This window comes from Oryctolagus cuniculus, chromosome 9 (assembly GCF_964237555.1).
Source record: "Oryctolagus cuniculus chromosome 9, mOryCun1.1, whole genome shotgun sequence".
Lineage (NCBI taxonomy): Eukaryota > Metazoa > Chordata > Mammalia > Lagomorpha > Leporidae > Oryctolagus > Oryctolagus cuniculus.
The window spans coordinates 66,436,948-66,454,974 of NC_091440.1; the positions used below are offsets into that span (position 1 = coordinate 66,436,948).

The 18,027-nt window shown below is 37.9% G+C and overlaps 1 long non-coding RNA gene across 1 annotated transcript in view; it reads right to left on the reverse strand.

The window, feature by feature from the left end:
- LOC127487256 (uncharacterized) overlaps window positions 1-18,027 on the reverse strand; it is a 94,374-nt gene that overhangs the window by 10,615 nt on the left and 65,732 nt on the right. Inside the window, exon 2 of the long non-coding RNA XR_007913925.2 lies at window positions 178-246. This is a non-coding gene — a long non-coding RNA (uncharacterized lncRNA). The remainder of the gene's footprint in view (window positions 1-177; window positions 247-18,027) is intronic.

The window sequence follows — 18,027 nt, forward strand, 5'->3', positions numbered from 1 at the left end:
CATGGGGAAGCAAATCTGCTGAGAAAAGTCATCACAATTCCAAAAGTAAACATTTTCAAATGATCAGCTTGTCTTTGCTATGATCATCTCCCATTGCACCTGCTATATGAACCCCAAAACACTCTCTTGTGATATTAGCCCTGAAAGCAGTGTCTATTATTGTTCTTCCTCACCTACCTCAGTAGTATTTCTCTGGCACATGATGCCGCCTGCAGCTAGGCATTAACTTGCTTTCCAAGTCTTTTCCTAAATGAATTGAAGAAAAGTCATCAATTGGTAGAAGTTTTAAGACATGAATTCTATGTAAGATAAAAACATAATTCGCACTGACCTCCTGAATCAACAATTTTCAGACTTGTGGTCACAGAATTCTTATTTCAAATGAAGATTTAAGACTCCAGTATATAAACTAAAAATAAGGGCTATTTTATTTGTACAAGGGTAGAAATTTAAAAATTGCCAATTTACTTGTTTCGACATGTCAATAATAATGAAACTATCTTGATAGTCACAAAACTGAAATCAACAGTTTGGTAATTATAGTCTTATTTTAGTGCCCAAAAGCAATGCATCTCTATATACTTATGGTAAAAAAAATTTAAAAAGACATAATTCACACAGAATATACTACAAATGTGGAAATTTTAACATCTTGCCTCAAAACTTCAAGATCTTCTTTAATACTTAAGATTATAGAACTTAAATAAGAGTATTACGAGATTATGTTCCAAGGTTGAACATTATGAACAAAGAAGCCAGACAAAAAGCACGAAGTATGTACACGTTCCAAAAATATCAATAAAATAATATCATAATGATGCAACCTACTACATATTCACCTGTTATTACACAATTGAAGATGACCCAGTGGCAAGGGCACAGACTGAGAAGACATGTCTAAGCATTTCAAATGATTGTTTATTGAAATTTCTGTTTAATTATATGCATGTACTCCCCTGTATATAAATCCATAAACAGAATCAAGTTTACATGAAGGTATTACCATTTCCCCAACCTAATACTTTCACAGAATGCTCACATACATGTGGTGTCTCACTCATGGATGCCATAGCAAATCATCAGAAACTTGGTGACTCAAACATTTTCCTCTCACAGCCCTGGAATTTGGGAAATCCAAAATCAGGGTGCCAGCAGAGTCAGCACCTTGGAGGGCTCAGTTTTCTGTTTTGCGGAGCCATCTTTTCATTATAAGGGCACTAATCCTATTCATGAGAGCTTTGCCCTCTTGACCTAATTCCCTCCCAAAGGCCTATCTTCTAAGATCATCACATTAGGGGTTATGATTTCAACTTATGGGCTTTGTGGGGAAATATATACTCAGTCAGTAACATGTAGGAATCACATAAGCTTTGTTATGAAACTTAAGCATATGCACACGTGTGAATGCACACACCCACACAAGTTTACTAAAGCTACATGGTAACAAATTTGAGATTCTCCTCATGATAAAAATATAGTATGTCATATATCTGAATGGTTCCTTGTTTTCATATTGTGGTTTTAAAATTACTAAATTTAGTCCAATGGTAGGTAAACTGCCAAAACTTTGAAAAACTTAGTTTATTTGAACTCTAAAAACCTCTGTAGTAAACCAAAATCAACAGATTGAAATAACAAAATTAAAGAAGAGGCAAACTCTTCATCCTCCTCATCATGACCTTCACACAGCAGAACCAAATCCTCCAGGTACATGCTAACATGGACTGGCTTAATGTGTCAGTGGTTCCTCAAGACCTGCTGTGTGAGATCAGCCATGGAAGATCCCACTAGGACCTGCCTTTCAAGCTACACAAGTTGCTAGTGTTCATGTAATCATGCTTAAAACATAGGCGTACATATGAAGAAATTCTTATCCACAAAACAAGATAAAACCATTTTGATCCCAGAATCTCGGCCTCACTCAATACGTAGTTTAGTCTCTGCTTCTACAGAAATCTGAGAAGGGGTCATATATTTTGAGGACTCTCCTGTGCGTAGAATATATTCATGCTGGGCATAGGACACATGTATTCACAGAGCAACTTATGTGTTATAGTTATCTTTAGGAGAGGTGTATATTTTCCTAATAAGCCCTTTTTTCTTTGAAACAAGATACAAGCCATCAGTTGACTGAGAAGTACATGTATATAAAAGAATTGAAATCATCAGGAGACCTATTTATCATAATGATGGCCTGCCACCAATGAATGTATGAAACTGAGCAGAGGTGAGGACTCAGGGAAGAATATATAACCCATTAAGTATGTTTGCCTCCCAGCAACCAAGGCATTATTTTGTCAGTAGCAGAAAATCTTTTTGGCGGAAGGCCCATAAATCACTTAAATGCCCTATCCATGTTAAGTATATGAATAGCATTGACTTTTGGCAGCATAGACACATATTTTGACATTGGGGGTTAGGATTTCAGTATACGAATTTTGGGGGAGGCTACAATGTTCAGTTCATAAAATGTATAAGCTTTTTGCCACTTTCTGTCTCTTTGCCTTTCCAAGAAATACAAGTAAGAATACTATAAAATAAGTATTTATGGTTGTACAATTCAATCACTGAATGTTAAAACTATCAGTGAAAAGAGTAATTGTGATATATCTAGGAAGTTAAGAGAAGAAATTTACATATCATGGATGCAATAATGGTGAAGTTCCTGTAAATTAGAACTGCAATTCTTCTTTCATTAACATATCTTTAACCTTAACACAGAATGAACCCCTCTCCAATTCAACAAAACATTGTTTTAGCCTAGAAAGAACCAAATAAATAATTTAATTCACTATTCTATTCTCATTTTGGAAATAAGTAAAGTGAGACTTGGAATACAGAAGTCATAGGAGTAGTTGGTAATTGTACAGGGACTGACTCATATGTTGGTCTTCTGATCCTTAGCCTTCTGCACATTTTTTTAAAACCCATCACTGGGTAGAGAAGGGACATGGTTATCCAGCTGCTATAATAATCTACATTTGGGTTCTCTCTGACCTGGTCCTGTGTGACACTCGGCTCATACAGGATTTCCATTTTCATGTATTAGTTGGCCTCTCCAGGCACGGAATAGGAAAGCACAATTTCCAGGTCAGCCATGATTCTAGCATTAATAGAACTCCTGAGACAGGTCACACCTCTCCACAGCGTGTCATGCAGATAAGCCCACCAAATGTGCCCAACACTCTAACATTACATCATTTAGAACATTTTGAACATTTATTTGCACTGGGAAGACTATCAGTAAAGCCAAAGATTGGAGTGAACCAAAGTCAGCTCAAATTTTCCCCTTTCCTTTGACTTCTCTGTTCTATACATTATAAACGATTAAAGGATGGTTCCATACTCTAGGCTGCTTATGAAAAATACAAGCTGTTTGCCAAGATACTGAAATTACCTAGATTCATCTCATTGAACCCCCAGGTTATCCAGGCATGTATTTAAATGAAAGACTGGATAGTTTCTTAGTAACTTGTACTTTCATTGCTAGAGCGGAGTAAAGTAAAATGGTAAGACTTAGGAAAATCCTGTCCAAAGGTGAAATTTTAACATAGTTTGAAGGAACATTTTCTAAAAGAACAATATTAATATCCCAATTACTGGAAAAAGAGGAGACTTTGAACAGTGACTGTAGTTTTCAGATGATAGGTAAGGGCCTGAGATGGTTCATTATCATCCTGGAGGAGTCATTAAAAGGCTACACCAAACTGCATATTTTTCTATATAGTGAGACCTGAAAAGTTATTTTCCTTATTACTGTCATTGTTATAATTACTGCTAAAATTATAAGACAGCATTACACAACAAGAATGAATGAGTTCCATCCCTTCCAAATGTGGTCTTGTACTGTCAAGGAGGCATTCTAGAATAATATCAGGTCATTGGAGCAAATTTGTAGTATACCCAAAACTCTGAGTTATGGAAAAGTTATCTTCAACCCCCTAGAGATGCAAATTTTCTTATTACGTCCATATTAAAACATAAGTGTACGAGTTTAATAGAAACCTGAAAGGAAGGAATGGATGGGTTTGACATCCAGATATTGCCTTTGAGACACAGTGAGGTAGATCAACTTATTCAAGTTTTAAATTTTTGAAAATCTAGTGAAGATGGTTTTTAAGTGTAGAGGGATAAAATAAAGGAATAATTACTGGGAGGAGTCAGATGGGTCAATAGGCAGTCAGGGTGGCCCCAGTGGAATCTGGGGTGTAGAATGCTTGCTTTCAACATAAAAGGTTATCTAAAGGTCCTCCCCTACTTCCTTAGAAACCTTCACATTTACCATGATTATAGCAGGGGAGTGGTGACTGCATCTTCCTGAGCTCACCGTCTATTGTGAAAACAAGTGAGCTATCCCACCCTTCTGGATACTTTTTTTTGTTTTATCATGAGCAAGCCAGACAGGATAAATGATTATAAATCAGGTCTTTTGATGGGTTTTGTTCCTGCCTGGTAACTTCCAATCTGATTATTTTTTTTCCTTTGAAATTGTACTTAAAAACCTCAATGCCACAAGGTCTGCAGGCACCTCCCCCACCCCACCCCTTGCCTCTCTGGCTGTAGATCTCTGACACTACTAAATGTTGCTTTTATACCTTAAAGAGAGAGAGAGAAGAAAGAACAACTGGGAGATAAATAAGGCAAGTAGAAGAAATACCAAAATAGATCAAGAGTCAGAGGCTCAAGCCTCACTTAAATATGTGACTCCTGTTTTTTTAATCATGTTTATTGAAGAACTTATATCTATAGTAAAACTCACCCCTTTTAGTGTGACAATGCATATGAGTGCCCAACTGTAGAGTCAAAATAAAAATGGAGTAAGTGTGACTAACAGCTAATTGCAGATCTCTTATTTCTGTACGTTAACTCTGATAGCTCAAGGCTCAGGGTGTATCTTGTGAAACTATTAGGGCCCAAATTCCTAAGTTGAAAGAAATGTGTCCTGCACAGTCATCTTAACAGCCATATCTTGGGTTTGTGACTGGATTGTTCCTGGGTTTGTTATTGTTAACTGTTATCTTACAACCATGTTATATTTTTTATTGCCCACTGCATACCAACGGTTCAAAATTGTGAGCCCTAGTGGACAGAATACTATAAAAAGCTGTGTAACTCACTGTTGGGGGTCACACTCTGGTAAGAAATGTTGGTCCCTCCAGGTTGCCTTGCCTCTCATTTTCAGTAAGATTCATGTGTGACTGTCACTGGTTTTTGTAATATTCTATTTTAGCTGACAAGTAGACACTACAATCAAGATAAGAAACATATTCATTACCAAAAAAAGTTCTCACATGTCCTTTATAACCAGGCCCTTCCCTTTAATAAATGTTCACAAATTTTAGTTCCTTTTGATCTAGTCTCCCTTTCAGTTTAGTTGAGCTAATATCAGTTGATTTACTCTACTTCATTTTACTGACCCTCCGTACCTCCACAAAGACTATGGAATAAGAGACTATGGTTTCTGGTGATACAGTTTTGATCCCCACATTTATGATTTCTTTTGATGAAATCAAATATGTTATTTTTTCTTCTGTAATTTTTATTTTTTAGATCATCTATTGAAACTATTTTCTAACCCAAGATTCCAATGATTTTTAAGTTTTACATTGCCTTTGTAAAGGGTTATAGAGTTGTGGGCTGATTTTTTTTCTTTTTTTGCACATGGATATACAATTATGCATGCCCTATTTTTTAAAAGATTATGCTAACATGTTGGCATTTGAAGCTGGCTGTTAGCTTGGCCTTCAGCTGGTGTCGTCTTCAACACTAGCTCCATTTGATCTGGGCTTCGGCACAGCATGCTCATGTCAGTGTTGTTACATTTCTTACATGGCTGCACAGACTTTCAAAAGCAAGTGCTCCAGCTAACAATACAGAGGTTGCACCACCACGGAGGACTTAGTCACAGCAGTATTTCTGCTGCACTCTCTATTGGCTCATGTGATTACAAGCCTTCGCAGATTCAGGAGCAGTGTACTGGAGGATTGAGAAGCCCACACTGAAGAAAAGCATGCAAAATATTAGTGTTACCAATACTTTCCTCAGAAAATACATCCTTCCACACTGAGCCCTCTTTATTTTACTATGCTTGATCCAAGGATTAATTGTGAATTGTACTCTTTCCAAAAAGCCAGAAAGAAGTTTTTGGATTCCTGGACAACATGAACTTCCATGAGGCGAGATTGGCCTTCAGGAAAAAAAAAAAAGATGGATTTATGTGAATGAATCCAACAGAGGAACAACATATCCCAGTGAAGATATGTTCATTTTGTCCTTAGGTTGCATAGAAGTGATCATAGAATTTCTTACCTCCTCACATAGTAGAGAGTGAAGACTGATAGGGGAATAAGAAACATATAACTTATTGACACCACCTTCATGGCTGAAAAAATAAGTTTGGAGTTTGACCCCAAGAGGCTCTCTCTTGTTCTTTGTCTTCCCATTGATATGCAGTCTGACCAGAGGACTACGGGTCAGTATCAGACATCCCCTCACTGATCAGGATGGCAGACAATATAATGAAACTTGCCAAATGTACAAAGAGCTGGACCTCCAGACACAACCTCAAGATAGTTGTTTTCTTCCACATGTGGCAGGTATTTTTTTTTTTGCCAAAAAAATTAATTAATTAGATGTTCATAGAGATGCTATCAAAGTTTACCAAGAGAAAAAATATAAAATTATCAGTGGGACCACCCATAAAAATAATTGAGTGGAACATATAAAATATCCCTTCTATCGTTTAATCTTGTAGACACACATATTGTTCAGCTATCTGATGAGATTTTGTCTATTCAAGACTTGATTCCTAAGCCCAATGACTATTTCAATTTTTGGCTCATTATGGAATGTGGGTTGTCATTGTTAAGTGTAATGTACAAGTTCCAGATTCTTAGGGAATTATTTTCTTACCTTCTTATTCCAATTCACATAGAATACATATGTGACACAGCTGAATAATCTGGATCTTCGCTACACAAGCAGCCTGGAGTTGGATTAGGGTCTTGGGCAGATTAGAGCTCTAAGGGAACCACGTGTGATTTTACATTGGGTTTCTGGAGAGGACTATGCTTTAGAATTGTGGAAATTTTCTTCAGAAGGAAAGAATTATGTGTGATTTTACTTCCCAGATGATACACTCCCTGAGTAGGGGGGTAATTACAGCTGGTGACTCGAGGTGGTGAAGGAGATGAGATGAAAAGATAGGATTCCCTGGATAACTGGTGGTTAGTCCCAGAAGAGCTCAGACTCTGCATGTCTCAAGTGAAAGGCATGGCACAAGGAACAAGAGTGAAGCCCTCTTGGATGGAAACAGACACACATTCTAATCTGAAAGGGAATGCAAACTTCCCTGCAGTACATACAATCTGTGACACAAGTTGAAGTGAGTCTATTTAAAAAGACCAAAACACTGCAGTGGATTAGATGTGTCTTTACCTTGTATATCACCAAGACATATGTCTTTCCCTCAAAAATGCAAGAGAGCAGAGAAGGGTGGAGAGAGAAAAGAAATAAACACAGAAAGAATGGGAAGAAATAAATGAAAAAGAAAAAAAAGAAGGGGAAAGAACAAATGAAACATCTTAATAGGTTTTTCCCAGTCAGAGAGCAGTCAGAGAATAATGGACGAGGCAGGTAGACCCTGAAGCCTTGTTTCAGTTGGAAGAAGGTACAGGAGCTGGCTAGTCTTTTTGACAAACTCCAAAGCTGCTCTGAGCTGAGAAGTCAAGGCCGGATTGACAGTCAATATAAATTCATTGCAGACCACTAAACCCAATAAAACAGCCACACTCATCATCATCCAAGTGTACAGAATCCAGGCAGTTCTTTCTGCCAATAAATGACATGAGAAAAAGAGTTTTAAGAAATCTATGAACCAAATAAATGTTTTTGACTTGCTTGAATCCTGACCCAAATGAAACAATCATACAGAGATATTTTCACACAATCATTGGAAAAGTAAGCAAAGTCTGGATATTAGATAATATTAAAGAAATAATGTTAATGGTTTTAGAGTGATATTACTTTGTCATTTTCTATTAGAATTATATATCTGACATATAGGTGAAATTCAATTATACATGAGATTTTATACCTTCATCTATAGGAAAATGTAAGGTGAAAGTGAGACCAGATTGGCCAAATATTTATACCTATTGAAGTTCAGCACTGAGTAAGCAGAGGTGATAATAGTAATCTCTTTGTGCTTTGTGTTTGAAATTTGTCCAGGTGTTTTAAAGCATTGCTTTAATTATTATACACAATGATAGCTATAACTAAATATAATGGTTATAGGCAACTCCAAGAGGCTAAATAAGGTAAAGACATGCCACTTTTGGCCAGGGGAAGATATCAGTAGTGAAGCAGAGGAAGTGCATTTCCAGGGGAGAGTTGGAGAGAAGTTTGCAGTAGAAAAAGGGATGCCATGGAGCAGCGTGGAAGATGAGGATACACAGTGATGAGGAGTGAGGACACCACACACAACCCCTGCAGCCAGGGGCAAGGGGACACACCACCATCTGATGTTGAGGTGAGGGCATACTGTGGCAGCCCATGCCACAGGTGAGATTGCCTGAGGGAGATCTTTGTGGACCACACTGTCTTTGAGTTTTGCCCGGAGTCCTAGTGGTGGACAGGGTACTTGTCTAATCCAGCAAGTTCTTTGTCCCATCTTCTCCCCACAAGGGTGACCAGTAACAGGTGGGCAAATGTAAAATCATCAAGAATGACTTCAAAGAGGTATGTGCCAGTGAATTTGAAAATCTAACAGAAATGGATAGATTCCTAGACATATACAATTTCCCAAAATTGGGGCACAAAGACATTGAAGCCTAAACAGACCACTAATCAAGATGGATATTGAATCAGTAATTAGAACCCTCTGAACAAAAAAGCCCTGGTCTAGATGACTTCATTGCCAAATTCTGAGAGATTTCTAAAGAACTAATTCCAATTCTTCTCAAACTATTCAAAGCAGTTGAATTGGAGGGAATCATCACAAACTCCTTCTATGAGGCCAGCATCACCTTAATTCCAAAACCAGAAAAATGTACAGTGCTGGGGACACTCTCCCCCTCCCTAATAGCTCTAGGCGTGGAAGGTGCCTGCATAGCCTCTTGCCCTGAGGGCTGAAACATTCTGCGATAACTAAAGAACATCCTGTGGTTAAGATAACATGTGCCTGCTTGGGATAACTATGTCCTGCCACCTGACCTTCAACCCTGAACAGATCCTGAAACAGCTCCTCTTTCCCACCCCCTACTGCTTCCCCTAAGAAGTATATAAACCCCTGTGTACAAAATAAACTTTGCAGCTTGATCAGAACTCTTGTCTTGCTGCCTTCCTTGTATCTCCTGTCCCTTCATTCCTCCTTCTAGGTGCTTGGCCCTAGTTGATGTTCTGTGGGACAGGACAGTATAGCAAATAAAGAGAACAGTATCACTGATGGAAATAGATTCAAAAATTCTCAACAAAATACTAGCTAATTGAATTCAATAACACATAAGAAAAGATAATTTGCTCTAACCAAATAGGATGTATCCCTGGTATGGAGGCATGGTTCAAAATATGCGAATCAATAAATGATACAACACCTTAATAAATTTCAGAATAAAAACCATATGATTCTATCAATAAATGCAGGGATACAACATCTTTTCATGATAAAACCCTTAAGGAAACTGGATATAGAAGGAACATTTCTAGCCGGCACCGCAGCTCACTTGGCTAATCCTCCACCTGCAGCGCCGGCACCCCAGGTCTCGTCCCGGTTGGGGCACCGGATTCTGTCCTGATTGCTCCTCTTCCAGTCCAGCTCTCTGCTGTGGCCCAGGAAGGCAGTGGAGGATGACCCAAGTGCTTGGGCCCTGCACCCACATGGGAGACCAGGAGGAAGCACCTGGCTCCTGGCTTCGGATCGGTGCAGCTCCAGCCATTTGAACCAATGGAAGGAAGACCTTTCTCTCTGCCTCTTTTTCTCTCATTGTCTAACTCTGCCTGTCCAAAAAAAAAAAAAAAAGAAGGAACATTCCTAAACATAATTATGGTAATATACAACAAAGTCAAGGCCAGCATTATATTGAACAGGGAAAAATTGGAAACATTTCCACTAATATCCATAACCAGACAAGGATGCCCACTGTCACCACTGTTATTCAATATGGTTCCAGAAGTTTTAGCCAGAGCCTCTAGGCAAGAAAAGAAATCAAAGTGAAATAAATTGGAAAGGAGAAAGTCTAATTATTTTGTTTGCAGATGACATGATTCTATAAATAGGAGAACGATTATGGGAACTCATTAGAGTTTGGTAAAGATGTAGGATATAAAATTAATATGCAAAAATTATAGCCTTTGTATATATAGATAGTACCTCGGCTTAGAAAGAACTTGTAATATCAGTCACATTCACAATAGTTACAACAAAATTTAAATACCTTGTAATAAATTTAATCAAGGAGGTAAAAGATCTCTATGACAAAAATTATAAAACATTAAAGAAAGAAATAGAAGACTCAAAAAATGGAAAAATCTTCCATACTCGTGGATTAGAAGAATTAACATCATCAAAATGTCCACACTACTAAATACAAATGCGACCTCGATCAAAATACCAACATTCTTCTCAGATCCAGAAAAAACGGTGTTAAAATTCAAATGGAAACACAAGAGATCCCAAATAGCTAAATCTATAATAAACAGCAAAAAACAAAGCTGGAGACATCACCATAGCAGATTTCAAGATATATTATAGGGTAGTTATAATCAAGATGGCTTGGTATTCAAAAATAGACATATAGACCAATAAAACAGAATAGCATCCCCAAAAATCAATGCATGTATCTACAACCAACTAACCTTTGATAAAAGTGCTAAAATAAATCCCTTGAGAAAAGAAAGTCTCGTCAACAAATGGTGCTGGGAAAATTGGATTCATGTGTAGAAGTATGAAACAAGAACCCTTCTTTATACTTTATACAAACATTCACTGAAAATGGATCAAGGACATGATACCATCAAATTACTGGATGAGAACTTCAGGAAAACTCTGTAAGACATTTGCATAGGTGAAGATTTCTTGGAATAGAACACAGAAGCATATGCAATCAAATCAAGAATCCAAGAATAAAAAAAAATAAGGAAACATCACACAGATTCAGTGTCAGACACAAGCTACCTAAAGAGCTGATATATGAATATTTCAGGCATGTTTGATTGTACCAAAATGGATGTAACTGGAAATCTTTATACTTGGTGAGATAAGCCAGTCCCTAAAAGACAAATACCATATTTCCCCCCTATCTGTGGGAACTAACAGAGTTTACAGTATGTAAAGTATATTTATTTGCATTTCACTCTGCATAAAATTATTTCTGTGCATAAACTGTTGAGGGGAAATTGCTTAAAGTCTAAATAAACTTAATTATTTTCTAGTAACCACACAGTAAATATTTAGATGCTCTAATTAATTATAAGAAATTATGAATGACTAATTAACCAAAGAAAAACTATATATCAGTGAAATGGTCATTTCTTCATTCAATTATTATTTATATTTGTTGTCTTTATTGCCATTAAATGAGAGTCTTTTTGTTTTTTACTTGTTCTTATTTGGTGAAGTGTTAAGCCTTTTTACTTTAATGTAAATTAACAATTTGTTAACAAAAAAGAACGGTATAAGGAAGGGGTTGGGAGACAGGGAAGGAAGTGCAAGGGAAGGGAGTATTATTATGTTCTTAGATTTGTAGCTACAAATCATATTGAACCTGTTAAAATTAAAATATGAAAAAGTATATAATGTTTACAGGCATAGCAGAGGGAAAAAAAAAGCCTAGTAAAGCAAATATCTCTGTATCTTTACATCCTTACTTTTTCCCAAGGTATTAAGAGTTGAGGCTTGTCGTCCTCTCAATGAGCTGGATGTTACCTTTTACTACAGGACCTGTTAGTTTTAGGTTGTGCTTCATATATTTACTTACATGGGAGGCAAAGGCAGAATAGAATTTGAGACAGGTAGCCTTACCTCCTTGCCCTACTATTGATAATACTTTTCTGAGTTTTCTTCCTTTTCCTTTTGTGTGTATGTGAGAACCACACCAAACAATAAAATTGTATGGCAATGTCAAATATATTTGTTTTTCTATATTCTTCTTTATATTTCCCATACCATTTTTCATGATGTAAATAAAATATTTTTCAAAATCTTTCCCTCTCTTGAGGTGAATGCCTAATAAAAAAGCTGAAAGGAAATAAGCCAGTTACAGAAAAACAAATAATCTCCTCCCTCATGTGAATGCTAGCAAAACCTAATCTGAACATAGAATAGTAAATGCTGGAGCATGGGAGTGCTGGAGAATAGAGAGGAATTCTACAGCTCTGTGTGATGACAACAGTTCACAATACTATTACAAATTTTCTGAGCAAATAGGAAAGAGGGCTCTAGGATGCCACTCATAAAATAGTGACAAGGAGGGGAATTGTTAATTACCCTGATTTGATCAGTATACTTTGCATATGTGAATTGAAATATCACACTGTATTCCATAAATTTGAACCATTGTTAATCCTTTGTTACTAGTGAGTTCTCTAGTTTTCCTTAGCATTGAAACTGATGCACAGTGTATCCATTACTCCTGCCACTCAGGAAAGTCCAATCTTATCTATGAAAACAAAATACAGCCGCGGGTGCCGCGGAAGCCGCAGGGTCTGCGCCAGTGCAGGAAGGGGAGTGCATGTCACACAGACAACAGCGGGGAGAGTTGGGACGTCCAGGGCTCTGAGTCCACACATCGGCGCTGGAAGGGGAGGTGAGCTCAATAACCCGAGATATTGGCAGGGAAACGGGGGTCAGAATCTGGAGGGGGGCCAGAAAGTGCAGCAAACTCACTACCGGAAAAAAGGAAAAAAAAAAAAAAAAGCTTGGGGGTTTCTCTTTCCCCTAACCTTGCAAAGGTTGCAAGGCTGCAAGGCTTGAAGAATTCGCAAGAGACAAAGAGCAGGCCACCTCTCTGGATTTACATATCAACAGGGGAGAGCTAAGGAACTGAGTCACTACAATTCAGTAGCCTAGGCAACCCAGTGGGAGTCCAGAGGAGCCTACACAGACTCTTTAGGTAGAAGCCAGAGACTGGAAGCTAAATACCATCAATTCTGCACAGCCGTGCCGTGTGGTATTACTTACCCCCTGAATAAATAAAATAAAATAAAATAAATAAATAAATAGAGAGAGATTTACCACGCATAACCTGAGGGCGTCACCTTTGCACACCCTTAACCAGGAAGAACCAAGCAGAGCTCTCAGGCCGCACCCATCTCAAGCCTCCAAGGCTCCTCCAACAGCAGGCAGTTCACTTAACACGGACATAGTATAAAACAAAAAAAAATTAAAAAAAAAAAAAACGCACAGTGACGAAAGAAGAATTAACAATAGTCACATTAAACATTAATGGTCTGAATTCTTCAGTTAAAAGACACCGCTTGGCTGATTGGCTCAAAGAACACAACCCAACTATTTGTTGCCTACAAGAAACACATCTCTCTAACAAAGAGGCATGCAGACTGAAAGTGAAAGGTTGGAAAAAGATATTCCATGCCAACAGAAACCAAAAAAAGCAGGTGTAGCCATACTAATATCAGACAAAATAAACTTTAATACAAAAACTGTTAAGAGAGACAAAGAAGGACACTATATAATGATTAAGGGTTCAATTCAACAGGAAGATGTAACTATTATAAATGTATATGCACCTAATTACAGGGCACCGGTCTATTTAAAAGATATGTTAAGGGACTTAAAGGGAGATTTAGATTCCAATACAATAGTACTGGGGGACTTCAATACTCCACTCTCAGAAATAGACAGATCATCCGGACAGAAGATCAACAAGGAAACAGCAGATTTAATTGACACTATTGCCCAAATGGATCTAACATATCTACAGAACTTTCAACCCTACATCTACAGACTTCACATTCTTCTCAGCAGTGCATGGAACCTTCTATAGGATTGATCACATACTAGGCCATAAAGCAAGTCTCAGCAAATTTAAAAGAATTAGAATCATACCATGCAGCTTCTCAGACCATAAAGGAATGAAGTTGGAAATTAGCAACTCAGGAAACCCCAGAAAGTATGCAAACACATGGAGACTGAACAACATGCTCCTGAATGAACACTGGGTCATTCAAGAAATCAAAAGAGAAATCAAAAACTTTCTGGAAGTAAATGAAGACAACAACACAACATATCAAAACTTATGGGATACAGCAAAAGCAGTATTGAGAGGCAAATTTATAGCAATAGGTGCCTATATCAAGAAATTGGAAAGGTACCAAATAAATGAACTTTCAGCACATCTCAAGGACCTAGAAAAACTGCAGCAAACCAAACCCAAATCTAGTAGGAGAAGAGAAATAATTAAAACCAGAGAAGAAATTAACAGGATTGAATCCAAAAAAAACACTACAAAAACTCAGCCAAGCGAGAAGCTGGTTTTTTGAAAAAATAAACAAAATTGACACCCCATTGGCCCAACTAACTAAAAAAAGAAAAGACCCAAATCAATAAAATCAGAGATGAAAAAGGAAACGTAACAACAGACACCACAGAAATAAAAAGAATCATCAAAATTACCACAAGGACCTGTATGCCAGCAAACAGGAAAATCTATCAGAAATGGATAGATTCCTGGACACATGCAATCTACCAAAATTGAACCATGAAGACATAGAAAACCTAAATAGACCCATAACTGAAACAGAAATTGAAACAGTAATAAAGGCCCTCCCAACAAAGAAAAGTCCAGGACCAGATGGATTCACTGCTGAATTCTACCAGACATTTAAAGAAGAACTAATCCCATTTCTTCTCAAACTATTCAGAACAATCGAAAAAGAGGGAATCCTCCCAAATTCTTTCTATGAAGCCAGAATCACCTTAATCCGTAAGCCAGAGAAAGATGCAGCACTGAAAGAAAATTACAGACCAATATCCCTGATGAACATAGATGCAAAAATCCTCAATGAAATTCTGGCCAATAGAGTACAACACATCAGGAAAATCATCCACCCAGACCAAGTGGGATTCATCCCTGGTATGCAGGGATGGTTCAAAATTTGCATATCAATCAATGTGATTCACCACATTAACAGACTGCAAAAGAAAAACCATATGATTATCTCAATTGATGCAGAGAAAGCATTCGATAAAATTCAACACCCTTTCATGATGAAAACTCTAAGCAAATTGGGTATAGAAGGAACATTCCTCAATATAATCAAAGCAGTTTATGAAAAACCCACGGCCAGCATCCTATTGAATGGGGAAAAGTTGGAAGCATTTCCACTGAAATCTGGTACCAGGCAGGGATGCCCACTCTCACCACTGCTATTTAACATAGTTCTGGAAGTTTTAGCCAGAGCCATCAGACAAGATAAAGAAATCAAAGGAATACAAATTGAGAAGGAAGAAGTCAAACTATCCCTCTTTGCAGACGATATGATTCTTTACTTAGAGGATCCAAAGAACTCTACTAAGAGACTATTGGAACTCATAGAGGAGTTTGCCATGTGGCAGGATGTAAAATCAATGCACAAAAATCAACAGCCTTTGTATACACAAGCAATGCCATGACTGAGAAAGAACTGCTAAGATCAATCCCATTCACAATAGCTACAAAAACAATCAAATACCTTGGAATAAACTTAACCAAGGACGTTAAAGATCTCTACGATGAAAATTACAAAATCTTAAAGAAAGAAATAGAAGAGGATACCAAAAACTGGAAAAATCTTCCATGCTCATGGATTGGAAGAATCAATACCATCAAAATGTCCATTCTCCCAAAAGCAATTTATAGATTCAATGCAATCCCAATCAAGATACCAAAGACATTCTTCTCAGATCTGGAAAAAATGGTGCTGAAATTTATATGGAGGCACAAGAGACCTCGAATAGCTAAAGCAATCTTGTACAACAAAAACAAAGCCGGAGGCATCACTATACCAGATTTCAGGACATACTACAGGGCAGTTGTAATCAAAACAGCATGGTACTGGTACAGAAACAGATGGATAGACCAATGGAACAGAATTGAAACACCAGAAATCAACCCAAACATCTACAGCCAACTTATATTTGATCAAGGATCTAAAACCAATTCCTGGAGCAAGGACAGTCTATTCAATAAATGGTGCTGGGAAAACTGGATTTCCACGTGCAGAAGCATGAAGCAAGACCCCTACCTTACACCTTACACAAAAATCCACTCAACGTGGATTAAAGACCTAAATCTACGTCCTGACACCATGAAGTTATTAGAGAACATTGGAGAAACCCTTCAAGATATTGGCACAGGCAAAGAATTTCTGGAAAAGACCCGGGAGGCACAGACAGTCAAAGCCAAAATCAACTATTGGGATTGCATCAAATTGAGAAGTTTCTGTACTGCAAAAGAAACAGTCAGGAGAGTGAAGAGACAACCGACAGAATGGGAAAAAATATTTGCAAACTATGCAACAGATAAAGCGTTAATAACCAGAATCTACAAAGAGATCAAGAAACTCCACAAAAACAAAACTAACAACCCATTTAAGAGATGGGCCAAGGAGCTCAACAGACATTTTTCAAAAGAGGAAATCCAAATGGCCAACAGGCACATGGAAAAATGTTCAAAGTCACTAGCAATCAGGGAAATGCAAATCAAAACCATAATGAGGTTTCACCTCACCCCGGTTAGAATGGCTCACATTCAGAAATCGACCAACAACAGATGCTGGTGAGGATGTGGGGCAAAGGGGACACTAACCCACTATTGGTGGGAATGCAAACTGGTCAAGCCACTGTGGAAGTCATTCTGGAGATTCCTCAGAAACCTGAATATAACCCTACCATTCGACCCAGCCATCCCACTCCTTGGAATTTATCCAAAGGAATTTAAATTGGCAAACAAAAAAGAGGTCTGCACCCTAATGTTTATTGCAGCACAATTCACAATAGCCAAGACCTGGAACCAACCTAAATGCCCATCAACGGTAGACTAGATAAAGAAATTATGGGACATGTATTCTCTAGAATACTATACCGCAGTAAGAAACAACGAAATCCAGTCATTTGCAACAAAATGGAGGAATCTGGAACACATCAGGCTGAGTGAAGTAAGCCAGTCCCAAAGGGACAAATACCATATGTTCTCCCTGATTGGTGACAACTGACTGAACACCAAAAAGGAAACCTCCTGAAGTGAAATGGACACTGTGAGAAATGGTGACTTGATCAGCATAGCCCTGACTGTTAATGAACAACTTAATACATTATCCCTCTTAGTAGTTTTTTTGTCTGTTCTACTTAATATGACTGGTTTAGTTCTGTAATTATCACACAGTTATTCTTAAGTGTTGAAAATTAACTGAAATGTGATCCCTGTTAAACATAAGAGTGGGAATAAGAGAGGGAAGAGATGTATAATTTGGGATATGCTCAAGCTGACTTGCCCCAAATGGTAGAGTTAGAAACATACCAGGGGATTACAATTCAATCCCATCAAGGTGGCATGTACCAATGCCATCTCACTATTCCAAGTGATCAATTTCAGTTCACAATTGATCATAATGAAAGGACTAAGAGTCAAAGGGAGCACATAAACAAGTCTAGTACCTGCTAACACTAACCGATAGAATAAATAAAGGGGAGAGTGATCCAACATGGGAAGCAAGATACTCAGCAGACTCATAGAATGGCAGATGTCCTAATTAGCACTCTGGCCTCAGAATCAGCCCTAAAGGCATTCGGATCTGGCTGAAAAGCCCATGGGAGTATTTCAGGCATGGAAAGCCAAGACACTCTGGCAAAAAGATCTCTGTGAGTGAGATCCCAGGGGAAAGAACAGGTCTTCAAAGAAGGAGGTACCTTTCTCTGAAGGGAGGAGAGAACCTCCACTTTGACTATGACCTTGTCTAAACAAGATAAGAGTCGGAGAACTCAGAGGGCTTCCATAGCCTTTGAAACTCATGACTGGTGCATAGGGAGATTAC